At 44.8% G+C, this 18062-nt stretch overlaps 1 protein-coding gene, 1 long non-coding RNA gene and 1 pseudogene across 5 annotated transcripts in view; 2 read left to right on the top strand and 1 right to left on the bottom strand.

Moving 5' to 3' along the window:
* The window catches only part of LOC134809125 (uncharacterized), a 26192-nt gene extending 8323 nt beyond the window's left edge, over positions 1-17869 (bottom strand). Inside the window, exons 1-2 of the long non-coding RNA XR_010153955.1 lie at positions 17780-17869; positions 15061-15137 (exon numbers count right to left, since the gene is read on the bottom strand). This is a non-coding gene — a long non-coding RNA (uncharacterized LOC134809125). The remainder of the gene's footprint in view (positions 1-15060; positions 15138-17779) is intronic.
* The window catches only part of ZNF468 (zinc finger protein 468), a 52649-nt gene that overhangs the window by 15717 nt on the left and 18870 nt on the right, over positions 1-18062 (top strand). The window contains exon 1 of one of the 4 annotated variants that reach the window (XM_063802242.1): positions 17803-17882. The exons of 2 other annotated variants lie outside the window; for them this stretch is intronic. The gene's annotated coding sequence lies outside the window, so the exon portion shown is untranslated. Of the gene's footprint in view, positions 1-17802; positions 17883-18062 lie in introns of those variants that run through there. One more of the 4 variants, XM_063802241.1, reaches the window with a different exon arrangement.
* Positions 10031-15953, top strand: LOC107969569 (putative zinc finger protein 137; annotated as a pseudogene).

Genomic DNA, 18062 nt, shown 5'->3' with positions numbered 1-18062 from the left:
TGGGAAAATAATTACATGTTTAGGATTCATGCCATCAGGACCTTAGACGTTGAAAGAGACATTTCATTTGCTCAAGTGTATAAAATTGTCCTGGAATTTTTTTTTTTTCTTTTTTTGAGACGGAGTGTCACTCGGTCACCCATGCTTGAGTGCAGTGACACATCTTGACTCACTGCAACCTCTGCCTCCCAGGCCCAAAGATCCACCACAGTCAGCCCCTCAAATGGCTGAGACCACAGATGCACACCACCACGCCTGGCTAATTTTTTGTACTTTTGGTAGAGATGGAGTTTCACTGGGCCCTGAAATACTTTGCCAAATAGTGTGTGGCTTTTCCTTTAGGAGAGGGTAATGCTCAGGTGTAATTTGAATTTTAAATGGATTCCAGTCCTCCAAAAATGTAAAAATCACAAATACCAGAATGGAAAAACAGGGGATTAGACTCAAGTCATCTTGAACTTATTCTTGTCTCTGTCCACACCCACTGCTTTTCCTTATCTCATCTCACAGCTTTAACCCACCTACCCATGTCCCCTGCAGGCCTCTCCACTGAGCTCTACAATCCTGTGTCCCGTTGTCTCCTCAGCTCTCTGCTGGGACATCAAACAGGCATCTCCACCTTCACGTGTCCATAAGTGACTTCCTAAACCCCCAAACACATTCCCTTGCAGTCCTACATGTCTCAGATGAGGGTGACAGTGTATTTCTGGAAGCTTAGCCAAACTTGACAGCATGTATTTTAAATGTGGGAGATAAATTACATTATTTGTAAGTGTTGTCATTTATAATGTAAAGAGACATTTGCATGTATACATGAAAGGAGTGAGAAAATACATCGTTTCCAAAATTCCTTTGAGGTGTGGGAGAAAAATGTTTCAAGGCCTCATCCCTGCAGATCTGGGCTCCCAGGACCCCTCTGACTTCATCTCCTGCCTGTGTCCTCCTCGCTCCCTCTGCTCCAGCCACACAGGCTTCTTTCCTTTTTCTGGGGCTGAGGTTGCTCCTATCTCAGGGCCTTCACCTGGGCTGTCCCTCTACCTAGGACTCTCTGGCCCCTCAGCTGCAAGTGACAAGAAGCGTTTCTTCCTTAAGTCTTTGTTCTGACATCACTTTTTTCTATGGAAACTTTTGTGATCACCCACAGTCCCCCATTTGACATGACAGCCCCACCTTCACCCCCACCTCTGATCCATGTTGCCTGTTCTGTGTGATTCTTTTTGCTCCTTTGCTGTTCACTGGATCCTGGTGGGAACAAGTTCCCAAGTGGAGAGCAGAGCCAGAAGGTGGGGCTGTGCTGGGCTGGCGCCCACTGAGTGGAGCTCAAGCCTGACTTCACATTAGGGTTCTTAGGCATTTTGCAAATACATCTTTTACGCTGTTTTATCAGAGATTGCTATTATCATAGATTTAAACCCACCCTCAGTAATATTTACTATGGCGCTGGTGATCCTTATCTGTCTCCAGCATTGAACATCAAGGCAGTTTCCTCCATGTTGAGAGCTGAGATCAGCCTGTGATCCACAGGGAGGTGAGGGGGCTGTGCTCTGCATGGGGTTTGGTTAGGGCCAGATCTGTGCCCTGAAGGTCTGTGTCCTGCTGCAGCGTGTGTGTGGACTTTTCCAGGAGGGGAGCAGGATCTGAAAATGGGTCAAAATTACCCTTGTAGGTCTTCCTGTGGCACCTTCTTATCTCCACATAATCTCTGGTGTAGTGGGCAGCAGAGGGCTGTCTTTCTCCCAGGTGAGATCTCCCGTGTGTGTGTTTTGCCACACAAAAGGAGGGAGTGATTTCTAAACATTAAATCTCTGATTTTTTTTCACATACAGGATTGATTTCCAGAGACTTATGTTACTTGAGGAAGACACCAAGAAGAGCAAAGAAAAGGAGCCAGGGATGGCTCTTCCTCAGGTGAAGTGATATTTCTCATTGGATTCTTCTGTCTCTTTCCTTTCTGAAATGCCAGGTATTGTAGTAGTCAGTCTCCTGTGAGTCTGAAGCATCCTGCCTCACACGTTCGCCCACACTCACCCATGCCTTTTCTCAGTCCTTGTCATCTTCACTTAAATTCCATCTCCTATAACCTAGTGACATGAGCTTGGGAAGAGGCTCCACTGGGCATGGTCCTGGGAAGGGCTCACACCAGGCATGGATGGAAATGGGGTGTGGGCCCCGTGGTGTCAGTGATGTTGGGCAGCAGGGTTTGTTCAAGGGCCACATCTGGATGGACGTTTAGCTCTTTGTGGACCAGATCAGAGAAACTGTGTGTGAAAGTCATACGTTGTGGGGGAATAAAAGAGAGATCAGATTGTTACTGTGTCTGTGTAGAAAAGGAAGACATAAGAAACCCCATTTTGATCTGTACTAAGAAAAATTGTTCTGCTTTGAGATGCTGTTAATCTGTAACCTTAGCCCCAACCCTGTGCTCACAGAAACATGTGCTGTGTTGAATCAAGATTTAATGGATCTCGGGCTGTGCAGGGTGTGCTTTGTTTAAAAAGTTCTTGCAGGCAGTATGCTTTGTGAAAGGCATCGCCATTCTCCATTCTTGATTAACCAGGGACACAAATGCACCGCAGAAAGCTGCAGGGACCTCTGCCCAAGAAAGCCTGGGTATTGTCTAGGTTTCCCCCCACGGAGACAGCCTGAGATATGGCCTCATGGGAAGGGAAAGACCTTACAGTCCCTCAGCCCAACAAGGGTCTGTGCTGAGGAGGATTAGCGAAAGAGAAAGGCCTTTTTGCAGTTGAGATAAGAGGAAGGCATCTGTCTCCTGCTCCTCCCTGGGAATGGAATGTCTCGGTGTAAAACCCGATTGTACATTCTATTTACTGAGATAGGAGAAAACCACCCTATGGCTGGAGGTGAGACATGCTGGCAGCAATACTGCTCTTTACTGCACTGAGATGTTTGTGTAAAGTCAAACATAAACCTGGCCTACGTGCACATCCAGGCACAGCACATTCCCTTAAACTTATTTATGACACAGAGTCCTTTGCTCACGTGTTTTCCTGCTGACCCTCTCCCCACCATCACCCTATAGTCCTGCCACATTCCCCTCACCAAGATAGTAGAGATAGTCATCAATAAATACTGAGGGAGGCTGGGCGCGGTGGCTCACGCCTGTAATCCCAGCAATTTGGGAGGCCGAGGCAGGCGGATCACGAGGTCAGGAGATTGAGACCATCCTGGTTAACACGGTGAAACCCCGTCTCTACTAAAAATAGAAAAAATTAGCCGGGCCCGGTGGTGGGCACCTGTAGTTCCAGCTACTTGGGAGGCTGAGGCAGGAGAATGGCATGAACCCGGGAGGCGGAGGTTTCAGTGAGCCGAAACCATGCCACTGCACTCCACCTGTGTGACAGAGCAAAACTCTGTCTCAAATAAATAAATAAATAATAAATAAATAAATAAATTCTGAGGGAACTCAGAGGTCGATGCCGGTGCAGGTCCTCACTTGCTGAGCGCCGCTCCCCTGGACCCACTTTTCTCCCTCTATACTTTGTCCCTGTGTCTTATTTCTTTTCTCAGTCTCTTATCTCCACCTTCTGAGGAATACCCACAGGTGTGGAGGGGCAGGCCCCCTTCAGTACATTAATATACACTGGTATCTGGTAAATTCTTGAAAAGGAAACAAACTATGGGAGATATTTTGTGTCTGCTTTTGTAATGGATTTGAAGCTACGCTAGTGAGTCAATATGTCTCTGACTCCAAACTTTCTTTTTTAAGAAAGAGGGTGTCACTTTGGGGCCCTTTCTGGAGTGCAATGGAACAATTCTAGTTTACAGCAGCCTCAAATTCGTGGGCTCAAGTGATACCCACATTAGCCTCTCAAGGAGCCAGGATGACAGGCAGGTGCTACCACAACGGGCTAATCCTAATTTCAGAGAAGGTGAGAATGGGAACTATATACAGAATGAGGGAGGGAAGCAGTAATGAAGACGAAGGGGGACCCTGGATGCAGATGAGCGGTGAGTTGATTGGATGTGATGATGAAGTGATGATGTGTTGCTTTCTCTCTTTGTAACATAATTAATTTAAATCCCTCTGGTCCATAATATTCTCTGCAGATGTTGAAGGATGGGCTGGATTGACTTGGAACCTTGGTTTAGCAGAGCCCATGTGTTCATGAGAAAAGCATTTTCTCAGATCTCATTGCTACAGCTGCCTCTTTTTCAGTGTTTTAAGCACCTAGAGCTATGTGTGCACAATTTTTCAGTGTTTTAAACACCTTCAGCTATGTGTTCACAATGTGTACATTTTGAACATATTTCTGTGATTTTCTGGGAGTGAGTAATTACATGTTTGGGATTGATGCCATCAGAACCGTAGACCTCGAAAGAAGTTTCTTTTGCTCAGGAATATACAAGATGGTTTTGGAATTTTTTTTTTTTTCTGAAGTGGAGTGTCACTCTGTCACTTAGGGTGGAATGCAGTGGTAAAGTCTTGGATCACTGTAACCTCTGTGTCCCAGGCTCAAGTGATCTTATTGCATCAGCCTCCCAAGTAGCTAGGACCATAGATGTGTGCCAGGATGCCTGGCTAATTTTTTGTATTTTTGGTAGAGATGGGGTTTCACCATGTTGGAGAGAGAGTGGGAGAAAATGTTGCTCTGTGGCTTAGTTTTGGAGTACAATGGCACAATTTAGAGTTTACAGCAGCCTGAAACTCCTGGGCTCAATCAATCCCCACTTTAGCCTCCCAAAGAGCTTGAATGATAGGCATGTGTCACCACAAGCGGCTAATTGTTTTATTTATTTATTTATTTTGAGATGGAGTCTCGCTCTATTGCCCAAACTGGAGTGCAGTGACAGGCTGTCAGCTGACTGCAACATCTGCTTCCTGGGTTCAAGCAATTCTCCTGCCTCAGCCTCCCGAGTAGCTGGGATTACAGGCATGTGCCACCATGCCTGGCTAATTTTTTTGTATTCTTAGTAGAGATGGGATTTCACCATATTGGTCAGGCTGGTCAGGAACTCCTGACCTTGTGTTTTTTCACCTCAGCCTCCCAAAGTGCCGGGATTACAGGCCTGAGCCACCGTGCCAGGCTAGACTCTGCATTTTTAATGACTTGGAATGGAATGGAAAGTGAAGATACACATCAGTGGTGTAGAATGCTTTATCACATCATTGATTATATTTTATTTTTTTTAGTTGAGTCTCCCTCTGTTGCCCAGGCTGGAGTACAGTAGTGAGATTTAGGCTCACTGTAGCCTCTGCCTCCTGGATTACAGTGATTCTTTTGCCTGAGCACCTGGAGTAGCTGGGACTAGAGGTGTGCACCACCACACGTGTAATGGCATGATGTGATGTGTGTGCATAAATACATGGATGGATAAACCTATGGTTTATGTAGAAAACACAACATTTGCCATAAGTTTTATTTTTTATAATAATTGTAATGATCTTAAGTATTTTTCTTTTTTTTTTTTTTTCGAGATGGAGTCTGGCTCTGTTGCCCAGGCTGGAGTGTAGTGGCCCGATCTTGGCTCACTGCAAGCTCCGCCTCCAGGTTCACACCATTCTCCTGCCTCAGCCTCCTGAGTAGCTGTGACTACAGGTGCCTGCCACCATGCCCAGCTAATTTTTGTATTTTTAGTAGAGACGAGGTTTCACCGTGTTAGCCAGGATGGTCTTGATCTCCTGACCTCGTGATCCATCCACCTCGGCCTCACAAAGTGCTGGGTTTACAGGTGTGAGCCACCGCACCTGGCTATTTTAAGTATTTTTCATTGTCATCAACTATCACAATAATGAGTTAATAGTAAGAAGGGCCTGGGCATGGTGGCTGATGCCTGTAATCCCAGCACTTTGGGAGGCTGAGGCAGGTTCTCAGGAGTTCAAGACCAGCCTGATCAAAATGGTGAAACCCTGTCTCTACTAAAAATACAAAATTTAGGATGGGCGCTGTGGCTGACGCCTGTAATCACAGCACTTTGGGAGGCTGAGGCGGGTGGATCACGAGGTCAGGAGATCGAGACCATCCTGGCTAACACGGTGAAACCCCATCTCTAATGAAATACAAAAAACATTAGCCAGATGTGGTGGCGGGTGCCTGTAGTCCCAGCTACTCAGGAGGCTGAGGCAGAAGAATGGCGTGAAACCATTAGACGGAAGTTGCAGTGTGCCGAGATCGCACCATTGCATTCCAGCCTGGGTGAGAGAGGAAGACTCTGTCTCAATAAATACATAAATAAATAAATAGAAAATTTAGCCAGGCCCGGTGGCAGGCACCTGTTATCCCAGCTACTCAGGAGGCTGAGGCAAGAGAATTGCTTGAACCTGGGTGGCAGGGGTTGCAGTGAGCCGAGATCCCACCACTACACTCCAGCCTGGGCAAAAGAGTGACACTCCATCTCAAAAAAAGAAAAAAAAACCTGTCATTATTATTATTATTGTTATTACAGGCATGAGCCACTGCGCTCAGTCTGTCTCTGTTTCCACAGACACATCTCTTCCTACTCAGCCAGGGAATTCTTCACATCCATGGTCTCCTTCGTTGCTGCACTCCTCATAGACTTTACTCATTTTTTTGTGTGTGTATGAAATTCTGGAATCTATACACGGCATATTGTTGTGTATACGCTTGAAACTAGGTATCAGAGGCCATTTAATTTAAGAGATGTAAAACTGCTTTCACCTTAGGCCACCATACTGCTGCTTTTTTGGATCCCATTCATTCTTGTCCCTTGCCCATATTGTAATTTGCATATTTAACCTTGGGTCAATATTTTACCATTTGCTAAATCAGTCCCACTTTCCTCCGAGCTCAAGATTTGGTCTATCCTAGTGGAATTATATTCCCACAGACATGCATGCACAAAGTTTACTCCTACATGTCCATTACTTCCTGCCCTCCACCCTTGCCCTTCCTTTCCTGGCCTTGCCTCACATAATACATTGATCTGGATGCAAATACCAGCCTATTGACTTTGTAAAAGTGAACACCCCAATTTCCCCGTGAGCCCCTCCCCTCCAACACTACTGTCACTGAGTAAGTCAAGACCTTATTCATCCACTGGACAAAATTATTGGAGGCTGCCTAAATCAGTGTGTGCAGGGCATGATGACTCAGCACATGATCCATGAGGGATGGCTTTAGAACCACTGTCAGCAGCACAGCTCAGCCCTTGTGTCCCAGCTCAGCCCTTGTATCACCCTTGTAGTATTTCATTCTGTTCTCCTTGTATTTTTTGTGACTGGTTGTTTTCTGTACTTTCTTGGTGGACTATTTTGCTTAGAAACATGTCGTGGGATCCTTCAGGCCAAGAATCAAGTTTGTCCCTCACTTACTGTATGTGCAAATTGGGGTCATGTACATGAACACTGGGGGCCTGCTGTACTTATTTGAGAACTTACTTGAGAAATAATGTTAATTTGCCTCCAGATTTTTTTTTTTTTTTTTTTTTGACAGAGTTTCGCTCTTCTTGCCCAGGCTGGACTACAATGGCGCAATCTGAGCTCACCACAACCTCCGCCCTGCGGGTTCAAGCTATTCTCCTGCCTGAGGCTCCCAAGTAGCTGGGATTACAGGCATGTACCACCACACCCAGCTAATTTTGTATTTGAAGTAGAGACAGGGTTTTTCCATGTCAGTCAGACTGCTCTCGAACTCCCGACCTCAGGTGATCCACCCACCGCGGTCTTCCAAAGTGTTGGGATTACAAGCGTGAGCCACGGCGCCTGGATGCCTCCAGGTTTTTAAACAAGTTAGTGCTATTAGATGGCTTCACACATTGCAACTTTTATACTAAAGGCTGTAAACTGCCTTTGTGTAATAAGAGTTGTCAGCCTTCAGCGATGTTGATGATGACATGCTCCTTTTCCTGTCTCCGTCATTTCACTGTCCTGTCAGAAACCACGTAGACTGGCTGGCCACGGTGGCTCACACCTCTAATCCCAGCACTTTGGGAGGCTTAGGTGGGTAGATCGCTTGAGGTGAGGAGTTTGAGACCAGTCAGTCCAACATGCTGAATCCTTGAATCCACTGAACAAAAAAAATGGCTGGGTGCGGTGGCTCAAGCCTGTAATCCCAGTACTTTGGGCGGCCGAGACGGGCAGATCACCTGAGGTCAGGAGTTCGAGACCAGCCTGGTCAACATGGTAAAACCTCATCTCTACTACAAATACAAAAATTAGCTGGGTGTGGTGGCACATGCCTGAAATCCCAGCTACATGGGAGGCTGAGACAGGAGAATCACTTGAACCCAGGAGGCGGATGTTTCTGTGAGCCAAGATCAGGCCACTGCACTCTAGCGGGGGCAACAAGAGTGAAACTCTTTCTCAAAAATAAATAAAGAAAAAAAAATAATAAAAGCACTGGTCCTATTCATGAGTAGTCAACACCCATGACCAAATTATCTCAAATGCCACATCTGCAGGAACATCCTGTTGGAGAATAAGAAATCCAAATATGGGCTGGGCACGGTGGCTCATGCCTGTAATCCCAGCACTTTGGGAGGCCGAGGCAAGTGGATCATGAGGTCAGGAGTTCAAGACCAGCCTGGCCAACATGGTGAAACCCCGTCTATACTAAAAATACAAATATTAGCCGGGCGTGGTGGCACGTACCGGTAATCCCAGCTACTTGGGAGGCTGAGGCAGGAGAATCGCTTGAACCCAGGAGGCAGAGGTGGCAGTGAGCCGAGACCATGCCACTGCACTCCAGCCTGGCAACAGAGTAAGACTCCATCTCAAAAAATAAATAAGTAAATAAATAAAATAAATAAATCCAAACATGGCTTTTGGCCAATATGAACATCCAGACCAGGGAGCCTGCATCTTTTTTTATGTTTTTATTGTACGATTTGTTTTATACTATGTTTTCTCTGATCCCAGTTTATCAATTTTCCCAGTACACATTCTATGTTTTATATCTTACGCATAGTGAACTAGATAACTAAGGGCAATATGTGTATATAGAATTGCCGTATTGCCTGACTGTTATTTAACTGTAGTCGTGACATCATAATTCAGCCGTCTGACACTGTTAGTCATTTCTTGTCTTTTTTTTTTTTTTTTTGTATGTTTTGTGAGACAGATGTCTCACCCTGTCAACAGGCTGGAACTTACTAGCACATTGCAACCTCTGCTTCATGGGTTCAAATGATTTTCTAGCCTCGGCCAACTGAGTAGCTGCATTACAGGTATGTGCCATCATGCTTGGCTAATGGTTATATTTTTAGTAGAGATGGCGTTTCTCCATATCGGCCAGGCTGGTCTCAAACTCCTGGCCTGAAGTGATCCTCCCTCCTTGGCATCCCAAAGTACTGGGATTACATGCGTGAGCCAAAGAGCTCGACATGATAAATGTTTTGTTCTGGTATTTTATCCTGCAAGTGTTAAAATGTTCCACATTTTCAAGGTAGGAAACAAGAGAGTTTGCTGTTTTTCATCCTCTTTGGAGCATTTTCTGAATGAAGACATGTGAGTCCTTCCCAGTTTTTCACCGTTACCAAGAATGCCACCCTGGCTGCCTCTGAGTGTGTTGACTTCACTACATGTATGTGGAGGGTTCCTGCAGGAGGGGTTCCACAGTTCTGACCTCAGGTGATCTGCCCACCTCGGCCTCCCAGATTGCTGGGATTACAGGCATGAGTCACTGCACCCAGCGCATGAGTTACTACATCCAGTCTTATGATTTTATACATATATATATGTATAATCATATATATATAAATATATGTATAATCATATATAAATATGTATAATCATATATGTATAATCGTATATATGTATAATCATATATATGTATAATATATATGTATAATCATATATAAATATATATGTATAATCATATATAAATATATGTGTATAATCATATATAAATATATGTGTATAATCATATAAATATATATGTATAATCATATATATTTATATATAAATATATATACATAATCATATATATTTATATATAAATATATACACACACACACACACACACACACACATATATATATATATATATATATATATATATATATATATATAAAAAGCCTGGACCCTGCACAGAACGCTTTATACAGGGCCATGATGTGGGAGAACTACAGGAACCTGGAGTCTGTGGGTGAGGAAAATGTCCCTCCAGACATTATATATATATATATATATATATTTGAAATGGGGTACCGTTCTTCTCACCCAGTCGAGTCCAGTAGCACGATCTCAGCTTGCTGCAACCTCTGCCTTCTGGGTTCAAAGGATTCTCCTGCCTCAGGCTCCCCAGTAGCTGGGATTACAGGTGCCCACGACCACACCCAGCTCATTTTTGTATTTTTAGTAGCGACGTTGTTTCATCACTTTGACCAGGCTGGTCTCGAACTTCTGACCTCAGGTGATCTGCCCACCTCGGCCTCCCAAAGTGCCGGGATTGCAGGCATGAGCCACTGTGCCCCACCTTTTTAAAAATTTTATTTTTTATTTTTGAGAAGGAGTCTCGCTCTGTCACCCAGGCTGGCGTGCAGTAGCCCGATCTCGGCTCACTGCAAGCTCTGCCTCCCGGGTTCACGCCATTCTTCTGCCTCAGCCTCCCGAGTAGCTGGGACTACAGGTGCCTGCCACCACACCTGGCTAATTTTTTGTACTTTTAGTAGAGACGGGATTTCACTGTGTTAGCCAGGATGGTCTCGATCTCCTGACCTCGTGATCTGCCTGCCTTGGCCTCCCAAAGTGCTGAGATTGAAAGCATGAGCCACTGCACCTGGCCAATTTTTATTTTTATTTTATTGAGATGGAGTATCTCTCTGTTGCTCCAGCTATAGTGCACTGATGTTATCTTGGCTCACTGCATCCTCTGCCTCCTGGGAGAAGAGGGGTTTTCACCATGTTGTTCAGGCTGATCTCAAACTCTTGACCTTGTGATCTGCCTCCCTCCACTTCTCAACGTGCTGGGATTACACGCTCGAGCCACTATGGCTGGCCCTGACTTTCTTTTCTTTAGGCCACTGGACTTTGTCATCTCTGAGACTGCACTTGTATTTTAGCTCATCCAGATAATGAATATCACGTGTTAGGCTGAACATAATATCTAACGTATTTATAGAGAAAACACTATATTTAGTTTTTATTTGTAAATTTTTTACTTAGGAGATCTTGAAATCTCTCATGGAAAAGTACAATAAAATGCAACAATAGAGAAAAAATGTTCAAAAATACCTTAATACGGGTTTGTCAGAACATATTCTTTGGCCCAATCGATACTTAATTTCTCATTTCTCATTTCGTGTGAAGGTGATAACTCCTCCATAATGTTTTATTTAAACGTGTTTCTCATTTTAGGGATGCTTGACTTTCAGAGACGTGGCTATAGAGTTCTCTTTGTTGGAGTGGAAAAGCCTGGACCCTGCACAGAACGCTTTATACAGGGCTGTGATGTGGGAGAACTACAGGAACCTGGAGTCTGTGGGTGAGGAAAATGTCCCTCCGGCATGAGGAATCTGTCCTTGTGTATCTTGGCTTTTCCTGGTTTTGTATTCTCTTTTGTGATTTTGCCCCATACATGCTTTTGATGTACACAGCTGGGATTCCAGGCACGTGCCACCATGCCCGGCATGTTATTTTGTATCTTTAGTGGAGATAGGGTTTTGCCATGTTGGCCAGGCTCGTCTCGAACTCCTGACCTCCATACCCACCCGCCTCGGCCTCTAAAGTGCTGGGATTACAGGCTTGAGCCACCGCACCTGGCATTGTTCATTTTTAACAAGAAAAGCTTTGTTCAGTTTGTTGTGGGATCAACCCTGTAACAGTTACAGTTTTCATCATTCTTTTTGAGGGAGCTTGTGAGGTTGAATGAGATTCCCATATTTTAGTTCTTTTTTTTTTTTTTTTTTTTTCCTTTTTTGAGATGGAGTCTTGCTCTGTAGCCCAGGCTGGAGTGCAGTGGCACGATCTCGGCTCACTGCAACCTCTGCCTCCTGGGTCCCAGTTCAAGCAATTCTCCTGCCTCAGTCTCCTGAGTAGCTGGGATTGCAGGCACATGCCACCATGCCCAGCTAATTTTTGTATTTTTAGTAGAGACAGGTTTTCACCATGTTGGCCAGAATGGTCTTGAACTCCTGACCTCATGATCCACCCGCCTTGGACTTCCAAAGTGCTGGGATTACAGGTGTGAACCATCGCGCCCGGCCTTCCCATATTTTAGTTCTACTGTCATTTGTTTAAGACACAGTGGCTTTCAACTTGTTCATTTCTATGTGTTATATATTTCATAGAAATACATATATTTCATAGAAATACATATACTTCTATGTATTATATATTCATTTTTTTGCAGTAAGGAGTTTGAGACCAGTCTGGCCAGCATCGCAAAACCCTGTCTCTACTAAAAATACAAAACTTAGCCAGGCACGGTGGTGTGCACCTGCAGTCCCAGCTACTCGAAAGGTTGAAGCAGGAGAATCGCTTGAGCCCAGGAGGCAGTTTGCAACGAGCCGAGTCACAGTGGCTTTCAACTTGTTTGTGTCTTTTCAGCAGTGCGATCTCAGCTCACTGCAATCTCTGCCTTGGGTTCAAGCCATTCCCCTGCCTCAGGGTCCAGAACAGCTGAGACTACAGGCGGAATCCACCATACCCGGCTAATTTTTTGTAATTTTGTTCACAAGGCAATTCATACTGGAGAGAAACCTTACAAATGTAAAGAATGTGACAACGTTTTCAGTTGCAGATCACACCTTGCAATGCATAGGAGAATTCACACTGGAGAAGCCATACAAATGTAAAGTTTGTGAAAAGGTTTTTGGGCTCAATTCACTCCTTGCAGAACATACTGAAATTCACACTGGAGAGAAACCTTACAAGTGTAATGAGTGTGGCAAAGCCTTTAGGGTGAGGGCATCACCTATTCACCATCAAGCAATCCATGGTATAGTGAAAGCTCACAGATGTAATGACTGCCACAAAGTCTCCAGTAAAACTACAACACTTGCAAATCATTGGAGAACCTATAATGAAGAGAGATCTTACAAGTGTGATAAATGTGGCCAATTTTACAGTCATCATTCATACCTTGCAGTTCATCAGTGAACTCATACTGGAGAGAAACCTGTGACAAAGTTTTCAGTCGCAAATCACAGCTTGAAAGACATAGGTGAATTCATACTGGAGAGAAACCATACAAATGTAAGGTTTGTGACAAGGATTTTGGGTGTGATTCACACCTTGCAGGACATACTAGAATTCACCCTGGAGAGAAACCTTACAAGTGTAATGAGTGTGGCAAAGCCTTTAGTGGGCAATCACCACTTACTCACCATCAGGCAATCCATGGTGTAGGGAAAGTTTACTAATGCAATGATTGTCACAATGCCTTTGGTAATGCTAGAACTGTTGCAAATCATTGGAGAATCCCTAATGAAGAGAGATCTTACAAGTGTTAATAAATGTGGCAAAGTTTTCAGACATCGTTCATAACTTGCAGTTCATCAGCGAACTCATACTGGAGAGAAACCTTACAAGTGTCATGATTGAGGCAAGGTCTTCAGTCAAGCTTCATCCTATGCAAAACATAGGAGAATTCATACAGGAGAGAAACCTCACAGGTGTGATAATTATGGCAAAGCCTTTACTTCACGTTCACAAGTCATTAGGCATCAGAGAATCCCTACTGGACAGAAATCTTACAAATGTCGTAAGTGTGACAAGGTTTCAGTCTGAGGTCACTCCTTGCAGAACATCAGAAAATTCATTTTTGAGATAACTGATGCACAGGCAATGAGTATAGCAAACCATCAAGCATTAATTGTCATTAGAGTCAATTCAGCATTGACTTGAGTTTGAGTTGATTTAACATTGAGTTCAAGCATTAATTGATGTTAAAGTGTTTATGTTAAGAGGATTGGGCCAGGCACGGTGGCTCATGCCTGTAATCCCAGCACTTTGGGAGGCCAAGGCAGTTAGATCCCTTGAGGTCAGGAGTTTGAGATCAGCCTGGCCAACAGACGTGTGCCACTTTTCCCAGCCAGTTTTTTGTTTCTTTAACACAATCTGATAGGGATTTTTATGGGTACCGTGTTGAATCTAAATCACATTAGGTTATATAATCATTTAGCAATATTAATTTTTCCAATCCATCAATATGGGTTCTATCTCTATTTATATATGTTTTTAATCATTTTGATCAGTGTTTGTGGATTTCAAGGTACAAACGTCTCACCTCTTTACATTTATTCCTTAGTATTTCTTACTTAAATTTCTCTAGCAAATGGAACTGTTTTCTTAATTTTCTTTTAAAATTGTTTATTGTTAATGTATGGAAATTCAACTAATTTTTGCTGCTGATATTGTATTCTGCAAATCCACTGAATGTGTTTATTAGTTCCAGTAGTATTTTGGTTGACTCTTTGGATTTTTTCCACAGAAGATCATGTCATCTACAAACAAATACAATTTTATTTCTTTCTTTCTGATTTGGATGAGTTTTCGTTTTTGTTTTGTTTGTTTGTTTTTGACGGAATCTCACTCTGTCGCCCAGACTAAAGTGCAGTGACATGGTGTCAGTGCATTACAAAAGAGTGGTGTCTCCATAATTGTGCTTAGAACGCTGTGGTGCATGAGTGGAAAAACTGTTAAACAGGATCCTAGGAGAGCTAGAATGACAAAGTTTTAGTCTACTAAAACTAGCAAGACGTAGTCCTTACTGCTCACGCATGAGTCATGATCTTAAGATGTTTACAGTTAAGGAAAGCAGCTTAATAGTACCTGCAAGAACAAGCTCCTACAGAAAAACAATGTCCAGATGACTCAATATCCCATGACAATCTATGCTTCTAAAATACAGTCATGCTTTCAAGTACTTGCACACTAAAATACCAAGAATAGCTTTTTTTTTCTTTTTCTTTTTCTTTTTTTTTTTTTGATGCCGTTTCACTCTTGTCATCCAGGCTGGAGTGCAATGGCACACTCTTGGCTCACTGCAACCCCCGCCTCCCAAATTCAAGCGATTCTACTTCCTCAGCATCCTGAGGAGCTAGGATTACAGACATGTGCCCCCAGGCCTGGCTAATTGTTGCATTTTCAGTAAAGACTGGCTTTCACCATGTTGTCCAGACTGGTCTGGAACTCCTTACCTCAGGTGATCCCCCTGGTACAGCCTTTCAAATTGCTAGTATTGCAGGAGTGAGCCACCGGGACCGCCTAAGGATAGCTTTAAATCAACAAAATAATAAGTTTTGTTAGACTGTCAGCAGACCGGCAGGTAGACATATCTTAGTTTTTACCTAGGCGCCTATGTAAGAAAAACAGGCCAGGTGCAGTGGCTCACGCCTGTAATCCCAGCACTTTGGGAGGCCGAGGCGGGAGCATCACGAGGTCAGGAGATCGAGACCATCCTGGCTAACACGGTGAAACCCCGTCTCTACTAAAAATTCCAAAAATTAGCCGGGCGTGGTGGCGGGCGCCTGTAGTCCCAGCTACTCGGGAGGCTGAGGCAGGAGAATGGCGTGAACCCGGGAGGCGGAGCTTGCAGTGAGCGGATATTGCGCCACTGCATTCCAGCCTGGGTGACAGAGCGATACGCCGTCTCAAAAAAAAAAAAAAGAAAAGAAAAACTTAAAGAGGAGGCATTTCCTTTGTTTATGAGGACACTCTACTTTGTAACTGGTAGCGTGTAGTGCAATAAAATGTAGTTTCCTAATATCAATTTTAAAAAAACAGTTTACCTGTAAGTAGGAAGACTACCCAGCCCCAGAGATAAGACCTTTTGGCATCATTGTCCCTTCTTACGGAGTGATAAAGTAACCTTCCTTGAAGTGTATCAATCCATCACCAGTCAAGCTGCCGCAGCCTATGCACTGGTCTTGAATGGAAAATGTGGTGATTCTGCTAAAGCTTCTCTGTCTTTCCCTGTGTGTGAAACCTTAACATCTCTACATGGGAACACGGGCCCCCTTCATTTGGAGTTGATGTTTCCAGATGGCTATCCTCAAGCTTTGTGTTCCAATAAACTCTATAATTAATCGTGTATTCTGAATTTTATTATTTACTGCTGACGTCAGTTTCTGTCAGATTGTAGGAGCCTCACTAGAGAGGGCACCTGTCGCCATGTTGTAAAACTCACACTTGTCAAAAAGACGTGGGTTAATGTATTTCCCCTCCTTCTGCATGAAGCTAGTTAGCTGACACACATGGTCACCTCCATTACCAAGTAGAGCCAGGATGAACTATGTGCGACCAAAGACTTGTCAAGTCCTCTTCCCTGAGGACTGATTAGTGTTTATCTTGAAAACATGTACTTAATGGGTTGTATAGAGCAGTGAAGTTTCTTTCTCTCTTTTCAACCTCTCAGCTCTTTGCCTGTATTTCCCAACACATTCTGGTCTAAGGCTTATTTACTAATAAAATGGTTTTTATTTCTTCCTGTTTTGTCATGAAGATGATTTCTCATTTTGGGGAAGATTTTTTAGTTTTCAATTGTATTTTTTCAACATTTAAAAAGCGAAGTAAAGAGTATTTCTTGGGCCAGGCACAGCGGCTTATGCCTGTAATCCCAGAACTTCAGGAGGCCGAGGCAGGCGGATCACTTGAAGTCAGGAGTTCGAGACCAGCCTGTCCAACATGATGAAACCCCGTCTCTACCCAAAATACAAAAATTAGCCGGGCATGGTGGCGTGTGCCTGTAATGCCAGCTACCCCGGAGGCTGAGGCAGAAGAATCGCTTCAACCCAGGAGGCAGAGGCTGCAGTGAGCCGAGATGTCACCATTGTACTCCAGCCTGGGCGACAGAGAAATACTCAGTCTCAAAAAAAAAAAAAAAGAAAAGAAAAGAAAAGAAAAGAAAAAATGTAAATCAAAAGGAGAAAGTAACAGATCTCTTTTACAAATGTGCTGGGACAACTAACTGGATATCCATATGGAGAAGAGTAATGTTGTATCCCTATCTCACACAAGCAAATTTAGTTTGTTTATTTATTTTTAGAGACGGAGTCTGGCTCTGTCGCCCAGGCTGGAGTGCAGTGGCGCGATCTCGGCTCACTGCAAGCTCCACCTCCCATGTTCACCGCATTCTCCTGCCTCAGCCTCCCGAGTAGCTGGGACTACAGGCGCCTGCCACCACGCCCGGCTAATTTTTGTATTTTTAGTAGAGACGGGGTTTCATCGTGTAAGCCAGGATGATCGCGATCTCCTGACCTCGTGATCCGCCCGCCTCAGCCTCCCAAAGTGCTGGGATTACAGGCGTGAGTCACCGTGCCCGGCCTAATAAAAATTTTATTTTAAAAATAAAAAAAAAAAGAGAGAGAGACTGCGGGAGGGAATGTTACATTGTCGCGCAGGCTGTCCTGGACCCCCAGGCTGAGCGATCCTCCCGCCGCTGCTTCCTGAGTAGCTGGGACCTCAGGCTCCCACGCCCGCATCCCTGCTGTGTTTAAGCAGCAGGTGGTGACCTCACTCCTCCCTGGCCTGAGCACTCCGTCTGGCATCCCAGGCTGTGGCCCTAGGGATGTCTCTGAAGCTGAGCACTGGGTGGACTCTCCCTCCCGAGTGAATGGAGAATAGAAAGGGAGAAGATTTCTATTCTGTCCTGTGGGCCATCAGCATGAAATCCTACGTTCCGCCCAGAAAGGGCTTTGCATTTTACATTCTAGTTTGCATCCTCCTTCCAGACTATTCCAGGGCTTTTGAATTATCCGTCTGCCTTCCTGGGGGCTCTCGCCGCCAAAACCCGGAGAACAGGGGTTGGGAGGAGGCTGAGACTCACAGGTCCCGCTGCGGCCCCGCCCTCTGCGGGTTCTAAAGGGCAAGGTCTCGCCGCTGCGCGCCCCGCCCACACCTCACCCGGGCCCCGCTCACCTCCTCGTTGGCTCCACCCAGGCCTGGTTTCTGTCCTGCGCGCGCAGATTCGCGCAGACCAGGAAGCGGATCCCGTGGAATGACGGTCACGCCGCGGCGGGCGGTGAGTTTTGCTCTGTGTGGTGTTAAGTCTGCGCTTCCCAGGTCCCCGGCACTTCTGTACATGGGATGTGGGGTCCCCATAGACCCGGAAGTTCTCGCCTTTCTTCCTTCACTCAGAGCAAATGGAGATGTTCTACTGGGAGTCCGGAAGCCCCTTCTTTTTAGGTTTAAAGTCGCCCTG

The sequence above is a fragment of the Pan troglodytes genome, chromosome 20, assembly GCF_028858775.2.
Source record: "Pan troglodytes isolate AG18354 chromosome 20, NHGRI_mPanTro3-v2.0_pri, whole genome shotgun sequence".
Lineage (NCBI taxonomy): Eukaryota > Metazoa > Chordata > Mammalia > Primates > Hominidae > Pan > Pan troglodytes.
This window is presented reverse-complemented; position numbering and strand designations above follow the sequence as displayed.